The sequence below is a fragment of the Hippopotamus amphibius genome, chromosome 15 (genome assembly GCF_030028045.1).
Source record: "Hippopotamus amphibius kiboko isolate mHipAmp2 chromosome 15, mHipAmp2.hap2, whole genome shotgun sequence".
In the NCBI taxonomy this organism is placed as follows: domain Eukaryota; kingdom Metazoa; phylum Chordata; class Mammalia; order Artiodactyla; family Hippopotamidae; genus Hippopotamus; species Hippopotamus amphibius.
This window is the reverse complement of record NC_080200.1, coordinates 23,730,371-23,748,831: the sequence shown is the minus strand read 5'-3', so window position 1 is coordinate 23,748,831 and position 18,461 is coordinate 23,730,371.

The window sequence follows — 18,461 nt, the reverse complement described above, 5'->3', positions numbered from 1 at the left end:
TAAGTAAATCACAAATGTTTGCAAGTATGTGTAGAAAACAGAAAATTTGTACACTGTTGGTGGGACTATAAATTGGTGTAGTCAGTAAGGAAAACAGTATGGTGGTTTCTCAGAAAACTAAAGATGGAAATATCATAAGATCCATCAATTCCACTCCTGGGTGTATATATATATATATATATATATATATAACAAAAACAAAAACAAAAACAAAAAAAACAACCACTAATTCCAAAAGATACATGTGCAACAAAGTTCATACCAGCATTATTTACAATTGTCAAGATATGAAAGCAACCTGAAGGTCCATCAAGAGATGAATGGATAAGGAAGATATGGTATGTATATGTATACATATACACACACAATGGAATACTACTTGGTCATAAAAAGAATGAAATGTTGCCATCTGCAACAACATGGGTGGACTTAGAGTGTATCATGCTAAGTTAAATAAGTTGGACAGAGAAAGACAAATACAGTATGATTTCACTTATATGTGGAGTCTAAAAGGGAAAAAGACTCACAGATATAGAGAACAAACTAGAGTTTACCTGAGGGAGGAGGGTCAAGATAGGGGAGAGGATTAAGAGGTACAAACTCTTATCTATAAAATAAATAAGCTACACAGATATACCATACAACACAGGGGATATAGCCAGTATTTTGTAACTATAAATGGAGTATAACCTTTAAAAAATTGTGAATCACTATTTTGTATACCTATAACATATAATATTGTACATCAACTATATCTCAAAAAAACATATAAATAAATAAAATACTGAGGATTTAATATACAGCATGTTGACTATAGTAATAATACTGTATTGTATACATCAAAGTTGCTAAGAGAATGGATCTTAAAAATTCTCATCAAAAAAATTGAGTACATATGGTAATGGATGTTAATTAGACTTTTTGTGGTGGTCATTTCACAAAATATACATGTTGAATCATATCTTGCTCACTTGAATCTAATATAATGTTACATGTCAATATCTCAATAAAAAAGCAACCCACAGAATGAGAGAAGTATTGTAAATTACATGTCTTATAAGGATTTGATATCCAGAATATGTGAAAACCCTTACAACTCAACAACAGTAACAACAATACTGTTATGTCTTCAAACTGCAAGCACTTATGGAGTGTGTACCATGAACAAGGCAATTGTGGTAAACCAGAGAACAAGCTTGAAGCAACCTCATCCTCATGGAACTTTCAACTAAATTATTCTGAACCTTTTTCTGTGAATATGTTATGGAACCATGTTGACCATTTTCTTAAGCTGTAGAATCTGCATGACATCCATCGTCCAGAGAGTGACTTCTGTTTTTCAGGCTCACATTTAGGGGCTGGAACCTCCTCTTATCTATAGTGTTCCAGCCTGTACAAGCTGAAACCACCTGATTCCTCCTTTGCCACCTCACTTCTCATAAGGTTTTTTTTTTTTGGTTTTTTTTTAATAAATTATTTATTTATTTATTTATTTTATTTGCTGGCTGTGTTGGGTTTTCGCTGCTGCACATGGGCTTTCTCTAGTTGCTGTGAGTGGGGGCTACTCTTCATCGTGGTGTGCAGGCTCCTAATTGTAGTGGCTTCTCTTGTGGAGCACAGGCCCTAGGCATGTGGGCTTCAATAGTTGTGGCACATGGGCTCAATTGTTATGACTCATGGGCTCTAAAGCACAGGCTCAATACTTGTGGCTCTTTACCACTGTGCCACATAGGAAGTCCTCTGATAAGGTTTTGAGAGTTCAAATTTGGGGAGGGGGCAGCCACCAGGAAGGAAAGAGAGAAAGAAAGAAAGAAAGACAGACATACAGACAGACAGACAGACAGAAAGAAAGAAAGAAAGAAAGAAAGAAGAGTGAGGGAAGGAGGGAGGAAGATAGAGAAAGAAACTGTCTCTTTTTCCAGCATCTAGTGATAATCTCTACCAGCTGCTTCAGCTATAGTCAGCTGGGGACCTTGCTGGGGCTTGGGCTTCAATGCCTCAGAATCTGAGTTTCTGTGTATCAGCAGGGGAGGGTCCCACCAGTATCCCCAGAATCCAGAATCTCCATTAGCTCAGAAGTGAGAGTCACATGGGGCTCCAGTGGTTGGTAAGGACTCCTTGTTTTTGGGTGCAACACTCACTTTCCTGCTTCCCCAGCTTTCACTCCAGCCCTCTGCCACTTCTGTAACCAATCACCTGCATTAAATCCCTTCAGTTTGTGACTGGACACTCATTATTGAGGTTAGTATCTATCACTTCAGTTACACCATAATTATAGTCTCCCATTAACATTGAATAATTATGTTGTGTTCAAATTTCTAAATTATAAATTTTGCTGAAGCAAAAATTTCTGTAGAAAGCTTTATCTGAATGTATTTTTTCCTAACATAATTTACCATAGGGTATAAAATTGTTCAAGTTTTTTTTAATTCCCCCAATTCAATTGCTTTTACAAAAGTTTCTTCAAATTGTACTAGAATAAACTTTACCTTAACAAGCATTCAATTTTATGTGGTTGGCCAACTTATTCAAATTGATAGATACATCATTGTTCAATTTGTCTTTCTTCATTACTAATACATTTATATGACTTTAAATATGTTTATCCATGCAACTACCTCTTTTGTGAAATAACACTTTATATCCTTTGTGCATTTTTGACAGCTCTTCCATACATATTATGTTTCTATTTTAAAAACAGTTACATTTCTTGAGTATACAGAGTATAAATATTTTTATTTCTATTTTGGTTTTGATATTTTTGTGCCAGCAGAATTTCTAAAAAGTATTTTATTCAATATGTTACAATGAATTATTTATTATATAGTGGCTTTGGGATTAGAAAATCCTCATATATTTTGGAAATTTTAAAAATATTCACTTTTACATTTTTTGGTGAATGAGCTTTAGGGATTTTTTATATTTAACTTTTAATACAACAATAATTTATTTGAAATGTGATATCCAGTGGACTTCTAGCATGATTGTTTTCAAGTAGAGACTAATTTCAAATGTTGAATGATTATTTATTTCATTAATATTTATTTGCTATTGATTATATTCCAACATCTATTCTAGGTTAGTGATGGTGAAAACAAAGACCTTCTCTTATAGAGCTCATATTCTAGTGGTAAATAAAGACAATTAACTAATATATACAAACATACATAATAAACACATACAAAATAAATACATTAAATAAATGACAGAATAAAATAAAAGGATGAAAGACAGTGAATAATGAGGTCTACTTTATTCAGGATGGTTAAGAGCCCTTCGTTTAGAAGATAAAATGACCTCAGACCCATGAATAAAGCAAAGGAGCCAGCCATTAAATATCTGGGGAGGAATATTTTAAGCAGAGGGAACAGGTACTGTAAAGATACTGAGAAAGAAACCCACTTGCCAGTGTGAGCAGCAGCAAGAATATCTATGACCCCAGGTTGTGATGAGAAATTTGAAGATAAGATTAGATATGGAGCCAAAGGGCAGATTTTACAGGATAGTAAGAAGCTTAGGAAGAACCAGGGATAATCAGGGTGTGTTTTAGGAAAGGAATAAAAAGGTATATGTACCAAATTCACAAGAGCCAAAGTGCATTTAAAAAAGGAAAATAAATTAGAACCAACTATTGGTCCCTTAAAGAGCTCTTTAAACAGACCACCAGACATGCTCATATTGTCTTGTGTCCTGAGTGCAACCTGGCTTCCTCTCCCTACCCCTGCATTTTATGACCCCAGCAACTGCCAGCACTAGTAGACCCTCAGAGAGTGAGGGACCCCAGAACTCTTCTTTCTCTTTGGTAAATCTCACTCTGAGACATCACTGGAGGATTGAAAAAGAGGAAAGGCATGGAAGGAGTTGGGTGTACAAACATCTCCAAAGATTTGCTGGAGAGTAAATCTAGGAAGTAAGAATGCAAGAAGTGGTTTTGAACTGTGCACCCCAGATTGGGACTTGAACCCATGCAGCTGGGACTCAAACACAGCAAAAACCCTGATTGGAACTTGAACCCACACTGCTGGGATTCAATCCCAGCCAAAATTCAGACTGGAACTCAAACTCATGGGCTTTTAATTTAGAGTCACTCACCTGGTGTCTGAACTTATGGAAGCTCAGGTTCTTGATATCTTATCACAGAAAGAATTCAGTGACAGACAAAGTGATAGGTAAGAAGCGGATTTATTTAGAGAGAAACATACTCCACAGACAGGGTGTGGGCCATCTCAAAAGGTGAGAAAGGCACCATGGAATGGGGTTGTCAGCTTTTATAATAGTGGGTAAGTTCCTAGGCTAATGAGTGGGAGGAGTATTCCAACTATTTTGTGAAGGGGTAGGGATTTCCAGGAGTTGGGCCACACCCAATTTTTTATCCTTAAGTTCTGCCTGAGAACTGTCATGCTGCCTGTGGGAGTGTCATTTAGCTTACAGATGTGTTACAATGAGTGTATACTGAGGCTTAAGGTCTACTGGAAGTCAACTTTTCCACCATCTTGGGCCCATTTGGTAATCAGTTTATGTCATGTCCTTGGACTATGTCATTCTTTCAGAGGTTGTGCCTTGCCCCCTTCCCTCCTGCTTCAGTTTGAACCAGAATCCTAGGGAGAGATGTGGTGGCTGAGTGAGAGGATGCTAATGGAAGAGGTGAAGTTAGACCACTATGGATGCTCTCAGGATACTGGTGGTGGGCAAATCAGAGAAGAAACTAATAGTTGGAGTTTGGGACTTAAATTGCCTACATGAGATGGAGATGATGCACAAGCCCTGGATATGTGAGCCAGAAGTTAGTGGAAAGAATAGATTTGGAGTATGGATTTGGGGACAAGCAGTATATGGAGGAAGTAATAAGGTTGCAGGGGAAAAAAGGGCTAATATCCTATATCAGCAGTGAGTGTAGGTGAAGTTAAGTTTTCATATTATCCCTTTGCTCTACTGATCTATCACTGAATTATTTTAAAATACCCTGTTTTACTGATTTGGTTCCATTTATTTTTTAACATTAAGTATAATATTTCTTGTTATCAGTAAGCTGACCTTCAAAATATACAAATACTTCAGTTTTTTTGTTGTTTGTTGTTTTTTTTTTTTTTTAGAGTTGATTTGAAAATCATTTGTTAGGTGCAGAAAATCTAACTATAATTTTGACTAGAAAATAATTTAAATACATTTGAAGATAATTGATGTTGTTATATGTTGAGAATTTTCATTCGGAAACATAGTATGTATCACAGATTATTCAAATGGTTTGTCTATCTAGAGGCCAAAGCTGACTTTCTTAGTTTCTCATATAGTTCTGCAGTTGTTGTTGAGATTATTCCAGGATATTTTTGTTTTATTAACATTTTGAAAAAATATTTCTCCATTTAAAAATACTTAATAAATTATAATAGCAATAAGAAAGATGTTTATCTTTTTGTAACTGCTTTGCATTTGTTCATAATTCTAAAGTCTGCTACTAATTTTAATATTGCAGAGGATATTCTTGCATTTCAGTATTTTTCTTTAGATAGTTCAGTTCTGTTTTATGTATCAATGCAATACTTATACTGTAAAACATATTATTTAATCTGGACAACTTGGAACATCTCTATTATTCAGATTTTTAGTTTTTATATATATATTTTTTTCTTTAAGAACTTTTATTGAGATGCAGTTAGCATACAATAAATTGCATATATTTAGAGTGTACAATTTTGTATTTTTTTCTAATTAGTAATGTATATATGGCAATCCCAACCTCCCAATTCATTCCCCCCCAACTCCCCCCACCCCACTTTCTCCACTTGGTGTCCATATGTTTGTTCTCTACATCTGTGTCTCTATTTCTGCCTTGCAAACTGGTTGATTTGTACCATTTTTCTATAGTCCACATATATGTGTTAATATACAGTATTTGCTTTTCTCTTTCTGACTTACTTCACTCTGTATGACAGTCTCTAGGTTCATCCATATCAGTGTTTTTCTTTAGATATTTCAGTTCTGTTTTATGTATCGATGCAATAATTATACTTCAAAACACATATTATTTAATCCTGACAATTCAGAACATCTCTCCTATTCTGGTTTTTAGTGTTTTTAGATAAGTGTTTCAAACTTAAGAAAGATTCTAATTTCATGAGCTTTGCCTTTAAAATAAACACTTAAAATATAAGAAGGTAGCAAGATATAAAATTAAGATACTAAAACCCCTATTTTTATATACACAAACAAAAACCCATTGAAATATATGATGGAAATTTTCATTTTACAAACTAAAAAAAAAATTATTTTGAAATGTGCAAAGCTTATATTAGAAAAAAATAATTAATTACTCTGGAAAACAATTATATATGAAGAAATGGAATGATAATCACCCAGGGATAAAGAGGTGAGGCCACCATCACTGTAAACCCAGAGGACAGAGTATCTAACTTTCCATCTGTTGGAATTTCCCTTGCTAGTTTTCAGACTTGTTTGAGTTGCCTGACCTTTATTTCCAATTTCTACCTTTTGGAATGAGGATGTTTATTTTTTGCTTGCATCACCCTTGTATTCTAAAAGAAGATATTGTGTTGTTTAGTTTCACAGTCTCTTAGACAGAGAGGAATTTTGCCCCAGGATACCTGAAATATTACCCATATCTGACTGAGATAGTATTTGGATGAGATTTTGGACTTAGAGTTGACACTGGAAAGGGCTATTTTGGAAGTAATGTCATTAATTTTTTGAGAACCGAGAAAGAATATTAATAGCTAAACTGTGTCCCCTCAAAATCATAAGTTGAAAGTCCTAAACCCCAGAACTGAAGAATGTGACCATAATTGCAAATAGTGCAGATATAATTAAGTTGAGGTCACACCAAATTAGGTGGACTGCAATCCAATATAACTATTGTACTTTTATAAAGGGAAACTTTGCACAAAGTCACAAATATAAGGGATATGTCAAAAGAAAATTTGAGTTGTGGTCCCACAAGCCAATCTCAGATTTAGAACTTCTAAAATTAAAAGAAAATAAATTCATTTTATGTTGTTACCCAGTTTGTAATATTTGACCACAGTCCTAGCAAATCAATACAATTCCTTTTGTTCTTGCTAAGAACAATTTAATATCAGAAATATGATATATTTATTATGAGATCATAAGATAATATTAAGTTAATAACATTAAATATAAAAAATATCCAATAGAAATACCAAGCAATACCCATTAATACTAACATTTATATGGAAAGAGGCATGTAGGAACACCCAAGGAAACCTTGCCAAAAAAAGTGATATTGGGGATAAGACCTTCAAGATACTTAAATATACTATTTTGTTGCTAAATTAAACAAGTGTAACATGATAAAAATCAGTGTGTGATAATGGTGACATCTCAAGTCACTGAAGAAATAGTAAATTTTTAAATTAAATTAATTGATTTAAAATTTAAAAGTAATAAAAGTCTGAAGGACTTTCCCAGAAAACAGGATACTACAATAAAAGTGAACAAGATCTCTGATAAATTCTTCTCAGCTGGATCCTGAATCAGAGCAAAAACAATCATAAGGTCTTGGAAGTCAAAATTCTTAAGCAGTGAAAATATATTTTAATAATAAATAATGGGGTGGTGGGATGAATTGGAAGATTGGGATTGACATATATACACTAATATGTATAAAATAAATAACTAATAAGAACCTGCTGTATAGCACAAGGAACTCTAATTTACTGTACAGTAGAGACTAATGCAACGTTGTAAAACAACTATACCCCAATAAAATTTTAAAAAATAAAAAAATAATAGAGAAGATATTCAGACAAACCAAAATTAAGAGAACTAGACACTAGCAGACACTAAAAAGATACATGTAACAAAAAAGGATGCAGAATGAAGTAAGAGATAAATATGTGGAAAAAGTTAAAATAATATTTATTATAAAAGAAATAATATGTCTAGCAAAGGTTTCTGCATTAAGAAAGATATATAAAATAATTGACAGCAATTTTATATAAATTGGGAGGGAGGAAATTGATTTTAGGTGTTTTAAAGTCCTAACATTATTCAGAAGCAGGGTAAAGGTTTCATTTATTCTAAACATTTTTAAGTTAAATATACATGTGTTAATTTATTTCTTAATGAATAAAAGATTAAGAACAGAATGTATTAAATAGTGAGCATAGAAAAAAGGATGATAACAATGAAATGCTCAGTCAATATATAAAATCATGTTTAAAAAATAAAGGAGAAAAAATAAGTACAAGTACAAAGAAGAGACAGACATGATTGAAAACATGTTAGTAATTACAGTGATGGGAAATATTCTCTGTTCTCCACCTAAAAATCAAAGATTGTAGTTGGACAAATGAAATAAAACAAAACTGCATGCTGTTTCCTGAAGACACATGCAAAATAAAGGAATAGAGGAAATTTGAGGTTAAAAAATGCAGAAAATAGGGCTTCCTAGGTGGCACAGCAGTTGTAAACCCACCTGCCAATGCAGGGGACACAGGTTCGATCCCTGCTCCAGGAAGATCTCACATGCCACAGAGCAACTAAACCTGTGTGCCACAACTATGGAGCCTGCCCTTTAAAGTCTGTGAGCCACAACTATTGAGCCCATGTGCTGCAACTACTGAAGCCCACATGCCTAGAGCCTGTGCTCCACAACAAGATAAGACACAGCAATGAGGAGCCTGCACACCACAATGAAGAGTAGCCCCCACTCACTGCAACTAAAGAAAGCCCATGCACAGCAAAATAAGACCCAACACAGCCAATAAAATAAATAAATAAATAAAAATGCAGAAAATATGTCAATGTGTGCTTATTCTAAAAATATTAAATCCAACAGAAAAAATAAACAAATTTTTTAATAAAGACAAAGAAAGTCATTTTGAAATAATAAAATATACAATTGCAACTTTTAATTTTTATGCCTTGAGTGAGATGGTCTCAAACAGATAAAAGAAACAAACAAAAAGGATAAACCATGGGGTAAAATTATGGGGTTATCACAAATTTCTGTCTCTAGAATTGACTGAAGAAGCAGATAAAATTAACAAGATCTGAACAACACAATTCCTAATAGATACATGAAAACCAATATTTTTCACAATGTTGAAATATGAACCATTTAGAAAATCACAGAGAGAGTATAAAATAACTTATGACACACTTCAGAAAATAGAAATCTTTGCCCACAATGTTTATAATCAGAATTTTATTACAAAGGCAAATAAAATAGTGTCATGCAGATTATCAAATATTCTAAATAACATATGGGTCAAAATAAAGAAGTCCACATATCAAACCTGTAGAATACTGCAAGGTATTTAATAAGAACTTTGTAGACCTAAATTCAGATATTAAAATATGTTTAAACTTAGAACAAAAAAACTTAAACATCTGTTTTAAAAAATGGGAAAAAGAAAGTAAATAAATTCCAAATGGAGTAGAAGAAACAAAGTATACAATAAGCAGAATCAACAAAGCTAGACTGCAGAGTTTTTTTTAGAAGATAAATATTATTCATAAACTTCTGACATTAAAGAAGAAATGAGAGAAAAGACACAAATAACCACTACCAGGTATGAAAAAGGAAATATCACTATATATACCAGAAAGGAAGTAGTATTGAGAATAATTATTGATTTTGGAATGTTTCTAGTATTTCTGAAAAATATAAAAATTTATACCAATAGGACACATGGGTGAAAATGTACATATGAGCATTTGTTATTGCTAAAAAATTAAGAGAATGTATATTCCTTAACAACAGAGGGGATAAATAATTGATGGTATAACTAAGTAATTAAATCATATACTGCAAAAAAAGTGTATTAACCCATGCTGTTGGCAACCTCATCAATGAAATGTATAAAGTATGAATAAGAGAGAATACAAGGTAATAACTAAAGAATATGCACTATTAAGAATGACAATCTTGCAGCCTGCAGAAGAAAAACCATAATCACAGAAAGACAAAATAAAAAGGCAGAGGACTATATACCAGATGAAAGAACAATATAAAATCCCAGAAAAACAACTAAATGAAGTGGAGATAGACAACCTTCCAGAAAAATAATTCAGAATAATGATAGTGAAGATGATCCAGGAACTCAGAAAAAGAATGGAGGCAAAGATCAAGAAACCACAAGAAATGTTTAACAAAAACTTAGAACAATTAAAGAACAAACAGAGATGAACAATGCAATAACTGAAATTAAAAATATGCTAGAAGGAATCAATAGCAGAATAACTGAGCCTGAAGGACAGATAAGTGACCCGGAAAACAGAATGGTGGGAATCAATGCTGCAGAACAGAATAAAATAAAAGAATGAAAAGAAATGAAAACAGCCTAAGAGATGTTAAATGCACCAACATTTGCATTATAGGGGTCTCGGAAGGAGAAGAGAGAGAGAAAGGACCCAAGAAAATATTTGAAGAGATTAGAATTGAAAACTTCCCTAACACGGGAAAGGGAATAGCGATCCAAGTCTAGGAAGCAGAAAGAGTCCCAGGCAGGATAAACCCAAGGAGAAATACACCATGACACATAGTAATCGAACTGACAAAAGTTAAAGACAAGGAAATATAATTAAAAGTAACAAGGGAAAAAGGACAAATAACATACAATGGAACTCATAAGGTTAACAGCTGATTTCTCAGAAGAAACTGTGAAAGCCTGAAGGGAGTGGCATGGCATATTTAAAGTGACAAAAGGAAAGAAAATACAAACAAGAATACCCAGCAAGGATCTCATTCAGATGTGATGGAGAAATCTGTGATGGAGAAATCAAAAGCTTTACAAAGAAGAAAAAGCAAAGAGAATTCAGCACCACCAAACCAGCTTTACAACAAATGCTAAAGGAACTTCTTTAAGTGGGAAACACAAGAGAAGAAAAGGACTTAAAACACAAACCCTAAACAATTAAGAAAATGGTAATAGAAACATACATATCAATAATTACCTTAAATGTGAATGAATTAAATGCTCCAACCAAAAGACACAGACTGGCTGAATGGATACAGACACAAGACCCATATATAAGCTGTCTACAAGAGACCCACTTCAGACCTAGGGACACATACAGACTGAATGAGTGGATGGAAAAAGATATTCCATGCAAATGGAAATCAAAGAAAGCTGGAGTAGCAATATTTATATCAGATAAAATAGACTTTAAAATAATGTTACAAGAGACAAGAAAGGACACTTACATAAAGATGAAGGGATCAATCCAAGAAGAAAAGATAACAATTATAAATATTTATGCACCCAAGATAGGAGCACCTCAAACCTTAAGGCAAATGCTAACAGCTATAAAAGAGGAAATCAACAATAATGGTGGGGGGACTTTAACACCTCACTTACACCAATGGACAGGTAAACCTGACAGAAAATTAATAAGGAAACACAAGCTTTAAATAACACAACAGCCCAGATAGACTCAATTGATATTTATAGGACATTCCATCAGAAAACAGCAGATTATACTTTCTTCTCAAGTGTACACAGAACAGTCCCAGGATAGATCAAATCTTGGGTCACAAATCAAACCTCAGTAACTTTAAGAATATTGAAATTTTATCAAGAATCTTTTCCAACCACAATGCTATGAGATTAGAAATAAATTACACACACAAAAAAACATAAAAAACACAAACACATGGAGGCTAAACAATATACTACTAAATAACCAAGAGACCACTGAAGAAATCAAAGAGGAAATCAAAAGTACCTACAGACAAATGACAATTAAATCATGATGATCCAAAACCTACGGAATGCAGCAAAAGCAGTTCTAAGAGGGAAACTTATAACAATACAATCCTAGTTCAAGAAACAAGAAAAATCTCAAACAATCAAACCTTATGCTTAAAGGAACTAGGCAAAGAAGAATAAACAAAACCCACAGTTAGTAGAAGGAAAGAAATTATAAAGATCAGAGCAGAAATAAGTGAAATAGATACAAAGATACAAAGAAAACAACAGCAAAGGTCAATAAAACTGGTTCTTTAGAAGATAAATAAAATGGATAAACCTTGAGCTGGACTCATCAAAAAAAGGAGAGAGAACACTCAAATCAATAAAATAAGAAATGAAAAGTTTACAACAGACACCCCAGAAATACAAAGCAATATAAGTGACTCCTGTAAGCAACTATATATGCCAATAAAATGAGCAACTTGGGAGAAACTGAGAAATACTTAGAAAGGTATAATCTTCCAAGACTGAACCAGTAAGAAATAGAAAATATGAATAGAATAATCACAAGTAATGAAATTGAAAGTGATTAAAAATCTTCCAACAAACAAAAGTCTAGAACCAGACAGCTTCACAGAGAAGAGCTAACACCCATCCTTCTCAAAGTCTTCCAAAAAAATTTCAGAGGAAATAATGCTCCCAAACTCATTCTATGAGGCCACCATCATCCTAATACCAAAACCATATGAAGATACTGTAAAAAAAAAAAAAAAAAAAAAACTGTTGATCTATATCACTGATGAATACAGATGCAAAACTCCTCAACAAAATACTAGCAAATAGAATCCAACAACACCTTTAAAGGATCACGCAGCATGATCAAGTGGGATTTATCCCAGGGATGCAAGGATTCTTCAAGATATTCAAATCAATCAATGTGATACACCATATTAACAAATTGAATAATAAAAACCATATGATCATCTCAACAGATGCAGAAAAAGCTTCTGATAAAATTCAGTACCAATGTATGATAAATACTCCCTAGAAAGTGGACAGAGAGGGAACCTACCTCAACATAATAAAGGCCATATTTGACAAACCCACAAATTGTGAGAAACTGATAGCATTTCCTCTAAGATCAGGAACAACAAAAGGATGTCCACTCTAGCCACTACTATTCAACAAAATTTTGGAAGTCCTAAACATGGCAATCAGGAAAAAAAACAAATAAAAGAAATTTAATTTGGAAAAGAAGAAGGAAAACTGTCACTGTTTGCAATTACACGGTACTATACAGAGAAAATCCTAAAGATGCCTCCAGAAAACTACTAGAGCTAATCAATGTATTTGGTAAAGTTGCAGGATACAAAATTAATGTACAGAAATCTCTTGCATTCCTCTACACTAACAGCAAAAGAACAGTAAGAGAAACTAAGGAAACAATCCCATTAACCATTGCAAAAAAAAAAAAAATACCTAGGAATAAACCTAACTAAGATGGTAAAAGCTCTGTACTGAGAAAACTATAAGATGCTGATGAAAGAAATCAAACATGACACAAACAGATGGAAAGATATACCGTGTTCTTGGCTTCGAAAAATCAATATTGTGAAAATGACTATACTATCCAAAGAAATCTACAGATTCAATACAATACCTATCAAATTACCAGTGGCATTTTTTATATAACTAGAACAAAATTATCAAAATCTGTATGGAATCACAAAAGACTCCAAATAGCCAAAGCAATCTTGAGGGAAAAAAAAAAAAAAAAAAAAAGAACCAGAACTGGAGGAATTAGATGCCCTGCCTTCAGAAAATACTACAAAGCTACAGTAATCAAGATCATATGGTACTTGCACAAAAACTGAAATACAGTTCAATGGAACAGGATAGAAAGCCCAGAGAGAAACCCATGCACTTACAGTCAACTAATCTATGACAAAGTAAGCAACGATATACAATGGAGAAAAAGTCTCTTCAATAAATGGTGCTGGGAAAACTGGAGAGCTACATATAAAAGAATGAAATTAGAACACTCCCTATCACATACACAAAATAAACTCAAAATGGTTTAAAGACCTAAATGTAAGACCAGACACTGTAAAGCTCTTAGAGGAAAACTTAGAAACAATACTCTTTGACATAAATCACAGAAAGATCTTTTTTGATCCACCTCCTAGAGTAATGAAAATAAAAACAAAAATAATTACATAGAACCTAATGAAATTTAAAAGCTTTTGCACAGCAAAGGAAACCATAAACAAGACAAAAAGGCAACCCTCAGACTGGGAGAAAATATTTGCAAATGAATCAACAGACAAAAGATTAATTTCCAATATATATAAACAGTACATGAAGCTCAACATCAAAAGAGACAAACAATCCAATCAAAAAGTGGGTAGAAGACCTGGATAGACATTTCTCCAAAGAAGGCATGTAGATGTCCTAGAAGCACACAAAAAACTGCTTAACATCACTGATTATTTGAGAAATATAAATCAAAATTACAATGAGGTGTTACTCACACCTGTTCAAATGGGTATCTTCTGAAAATCTATAAACAATAAATGATGGAGAGGGTGTGGAGAAAAGGGAACATTCTTGCACTGTTGGTGGGAATGTAAATTGATACAGCCACTATGGAGAACAGTAGGAAAGTTCCATTAAAATCTAAAAATAGAATTACCATATGATCCAGAAATCCTACTACTGGGCATATACCCAGGGAAAATCACAGTTCACAAAGACACATGCACCCCAATGTTCACTGCAGCACTATTTACAATAGCCAGGTCATGAAAGCAACCTAAGTATCCATCGACAGAAAAATGGATAAGTAGATGTGGTATGTATACACAATGGAATATCATTTGGCCATTAAAAAGGAATGAGGTTGAGTTATTTGCAGTGAGGTGGATGGACCTAGATACTGTCATACAGAGTGAAGTAAATCAGAAAAACAAATATTGTATATTAATTCATATATGTGGAATTTAGAAAAATGGTGTGGATGAACCAGTTTGCAAGGCAGAAATGGAAACACAGATGTAGAGAACAAACATGTGGACATCAGGTGGAGAAGGTGGAGGGAGATGAATTGGGAGATTGGGATTGACATATATACATTAATATGTATAAAATAGATGACTGAATAATAAAATATCAAATTGTACACTTTAAATATATGCAGTTTATTGTATGTTAACTGTATCTCAACAAAATTTTTAAAATATGCAATATCCAATTTATGCATATATAAATAAAATCAATTGGCATTTTTAGGTAGGCATAAGCAGAGTAAATCTACATGAAACAAGAAAATGATCCCTATAAATATCAGATAGTGACTATATTGTAGAAGAGGGCAGGAGTTGTTATTCAATGAACACATGCATGCTTCTAAGCCCACTAAGCATCTCATTCTAGGTGTAGAAGGTGGGCACACTTTGGCCCCTTTAAAAATATTTGTAAATGCAATTAAACTTTATAAACTGCACCCTTAAGTTCTATACACCTTTTCCAATGTTACTTTCTACAACAAAATTGTATATAGAAAATATGCACAGGATTGGAAGAAAATATATACATATATAAAGGTAGATAGTAGATATCTATATTTTAATATCTTCATATTTTTCTGTACATATATATCTATTTATCTATCTAATGATCTATCTCTATATATTTATACTGGTAAAAAAATATTTCAATGATCACTCCCCATTAGTGTAGGAAAATTCAAGCATATTACTATGGCATAAAATGCTCTTAAAAATCTGATCCCTGCTTTAGCTTCCTCATTCTTTGAAGGATCCAATCATGCTCAATTTGATGTTTATAGCATCCTGAAATTTCCACTGCCTGTTTGATACTTGTGTCTACCTATGTGATGGCCCTCTCTTTCTCTTTACATTTATATAGCAGTTCCTTTAGGATCAGTGCTCAAGTCTAGAGTTCTTTCTTTAGATGGTGCAGGGCTCTCTGGGTGGAGGATTTTCATAGCTCTTATGAACTGAGATCCCATGTCTGCATGTTCTTTCCTCCATTAGCAAATAGACCCTCTGGGAGTCTTTCACCTGTTTGGTCCCCTGAAAGCAACCCTACAAAGACAAAGATTTACTTCTGATGCAGAAATGAAGACAGCAGTGCATTTGTGGCTTGCAGCTCAATCTAAAACATTTTTTAATGAGGAAATATGAAAGCTTGTTGACAGATGAACAAAGTGTATTGAAAAGCAAGGAGACTATATCAAAAAATGATGCATCTGTCTTTTCTAAAAGTTAATTAAAATAAATTCTACAGCCAGAATGCAGATAATTTTTGACTCATCTTCGTATTTGCCACTTTTGATTTGTTGCTTTAAATTTTTAAATATTTATCTATTGTTTCTTAATACTCAACTTTTTATTAGATATCATGCAAAAAGCTCTCAAAATATTATTTCTCTTCATATTTTTATGATACATTCAGTAAATGTAGGAGGTTATTTGATTTATTTTATTCATATTTTTCTACATGGTGTGTACTCTGGATTCCCCTTAACCTTTTATTTGTTCCAAAAATATTTTCCAGTAAAATATTTTGTCAAAGTTGGATTTTTTTCAAATATATTATCCTATCCTAAATAGTCTTAATTCATCATAGACACATCTGATCTCTGATGAAAATGGTATATGAAGGCATCGCCATGAAGAAGACCATATACAGAGGATCTGTGCAGCATCTCACCAAAAATAGAAAAAAAAAAGAGAATTATTATAGAAATTTGAGAAGCGTGATGTTTAGGTGAAACTCAAATGAAACAATTGATATTCCAAAAGCCAAGAAATGCTCTAAGGAGGTCATCATCAGGTCTAGACTGCAAAGTCTACCAGGACCCATTTCCTTGAAAACAAAATAGAAGTAAATGTTGTGTACCAAGCTTGAGTTCTGTACTCTAAAAAAATTATCCTTCAGAAGTGAAGGAGAGGGCTTCCCTGGTGGTAGAGTGATTAAGAATCCACCTGCCAATGCAGGGGACATGGTTTCGAACCCTAGTCCAGGAAGATCCCACATGACACGGAGCACCTAAGTCTGTGTGCCGCAACTACTGAGCCTGCGCTCTAGAGCCCGTGAGCCGAAACTACTGAGCCCACGTGCCACTGCTACTGAAGCCTGTGTGCCTAGAGTCCGTGCTCTGCAAGAAGAGAAGCCACTGCAGTGAGAAGCCCATGCTCCACAACGAAGAGTAGCCCCCACTCTCCGCAACTACAGAAAGTGCACACACAGCAATGAAGATCAAATACAGTCAATAAATAAAAGTAAATAAATAAATAAATTTATAAAAAATGATTAAAAATTTTAAAAATAGTGAAGGAGAATTAAGGATTTTCTCATACAAAAAATTGAGAGCATCTGTTGCTAGTAGACCTACTTTGAAATAAATGTCAAAATAATTTCTTTAGGGAGAAAAATATAACATAGGTCAATAATTGGATCTTCACAAAGAAAGAAAGAACACCAAAGAAAGAATAAGTGAAGGTATAATAAAAATTTTATTTCTCTTAGTATTAATTACTTGAACTCTTAGCAGTTTATTCGAAATAATAATAGCAACAATGTATCAGATTATATACACTTTCAAAGTAAAATAAAACTTTTATTTGTAGATACTGCTTGAACTGCTAATAGTAATAGAAACAATGTATTGGATTATGTGTGCATATTTATACATCTTGTTTGTGTATGTGTTTGTATCCTTCTGCAGAAACCGATGCTATAATAAGAGAAGTATCATAAGCACTTTATGAATGAAAATAATAACAAAAGATGACATAACTTCTCACTAAAAATTAACATATGTAAATATTTCTTACTGCCATTAATTCAGATAAATTAAATTCTTAACAACTGAAGCAGTAAAAGTCACCCTGGAAGTTACAGATAATATAAAGTTAACTATAGAGTTTGCAGGAAGCATTGTTTCTCTACAAAGATGGCTGGCAGCTGTAAAATGTCATACCAGCCCTCTTATTTGAGTAACCATTGTTTTTTTACTAACAATGAACAGACCTCTAAAATCACAGAAATCAGGTATTTTACTGTTGGGATTGCATCAATAACAATAAAATTCCGCTTCCTATGACATTCACCCTGGTCATTTAAACAGAGAAGCAGCTTTCATTTTCAAAGCTGAAGATTTATAGAGATGTGATTTGAGTAATTTTCTAAGTAAACCTTATAAAGGACAGGAGGGATTCTTTGATAGCCCTAGACTGGGTTATAGGACTGCAGTTTTGTTTCTCTATTAAATCAACTATTCCATTTGATCACTTTAACTCCATTCACATACTTAATCATTGTGCAGTGAATGTCAAACTATTTAGCCACCATCATGAGTGATAAATGGTGTCATCAAAAAATATTGAATTAATTTTAAACTAAATACTTGCTATTCAGACCATCTGCAGCTCTTATTTCTGTGGCTTTTAGAAAGCAGGTTATGTTATATTGTCATGTCAAATTCATCCTCAATTCTTGTGAAAATCAATTTATCTGTTAATAAAATAAATGCCACAGACATTACTGTTTATCTGTTGATAAAATAAATGCCACAGCTTACTGCTGCTCTTCTGCCCTGTACCAAGTCTGCACTCCAAGTGCCCTGTCCTGAACCAGAACTGCACCATGAGCCACTGTCCCTTAGGCAAGCTGGGAATGCTCTGCTCTGATGCCACTGATAATGCTGTTTATGGAATGCCATCACACAAGGAACTGTTGAATAAATTGAAATAATTTAATGAG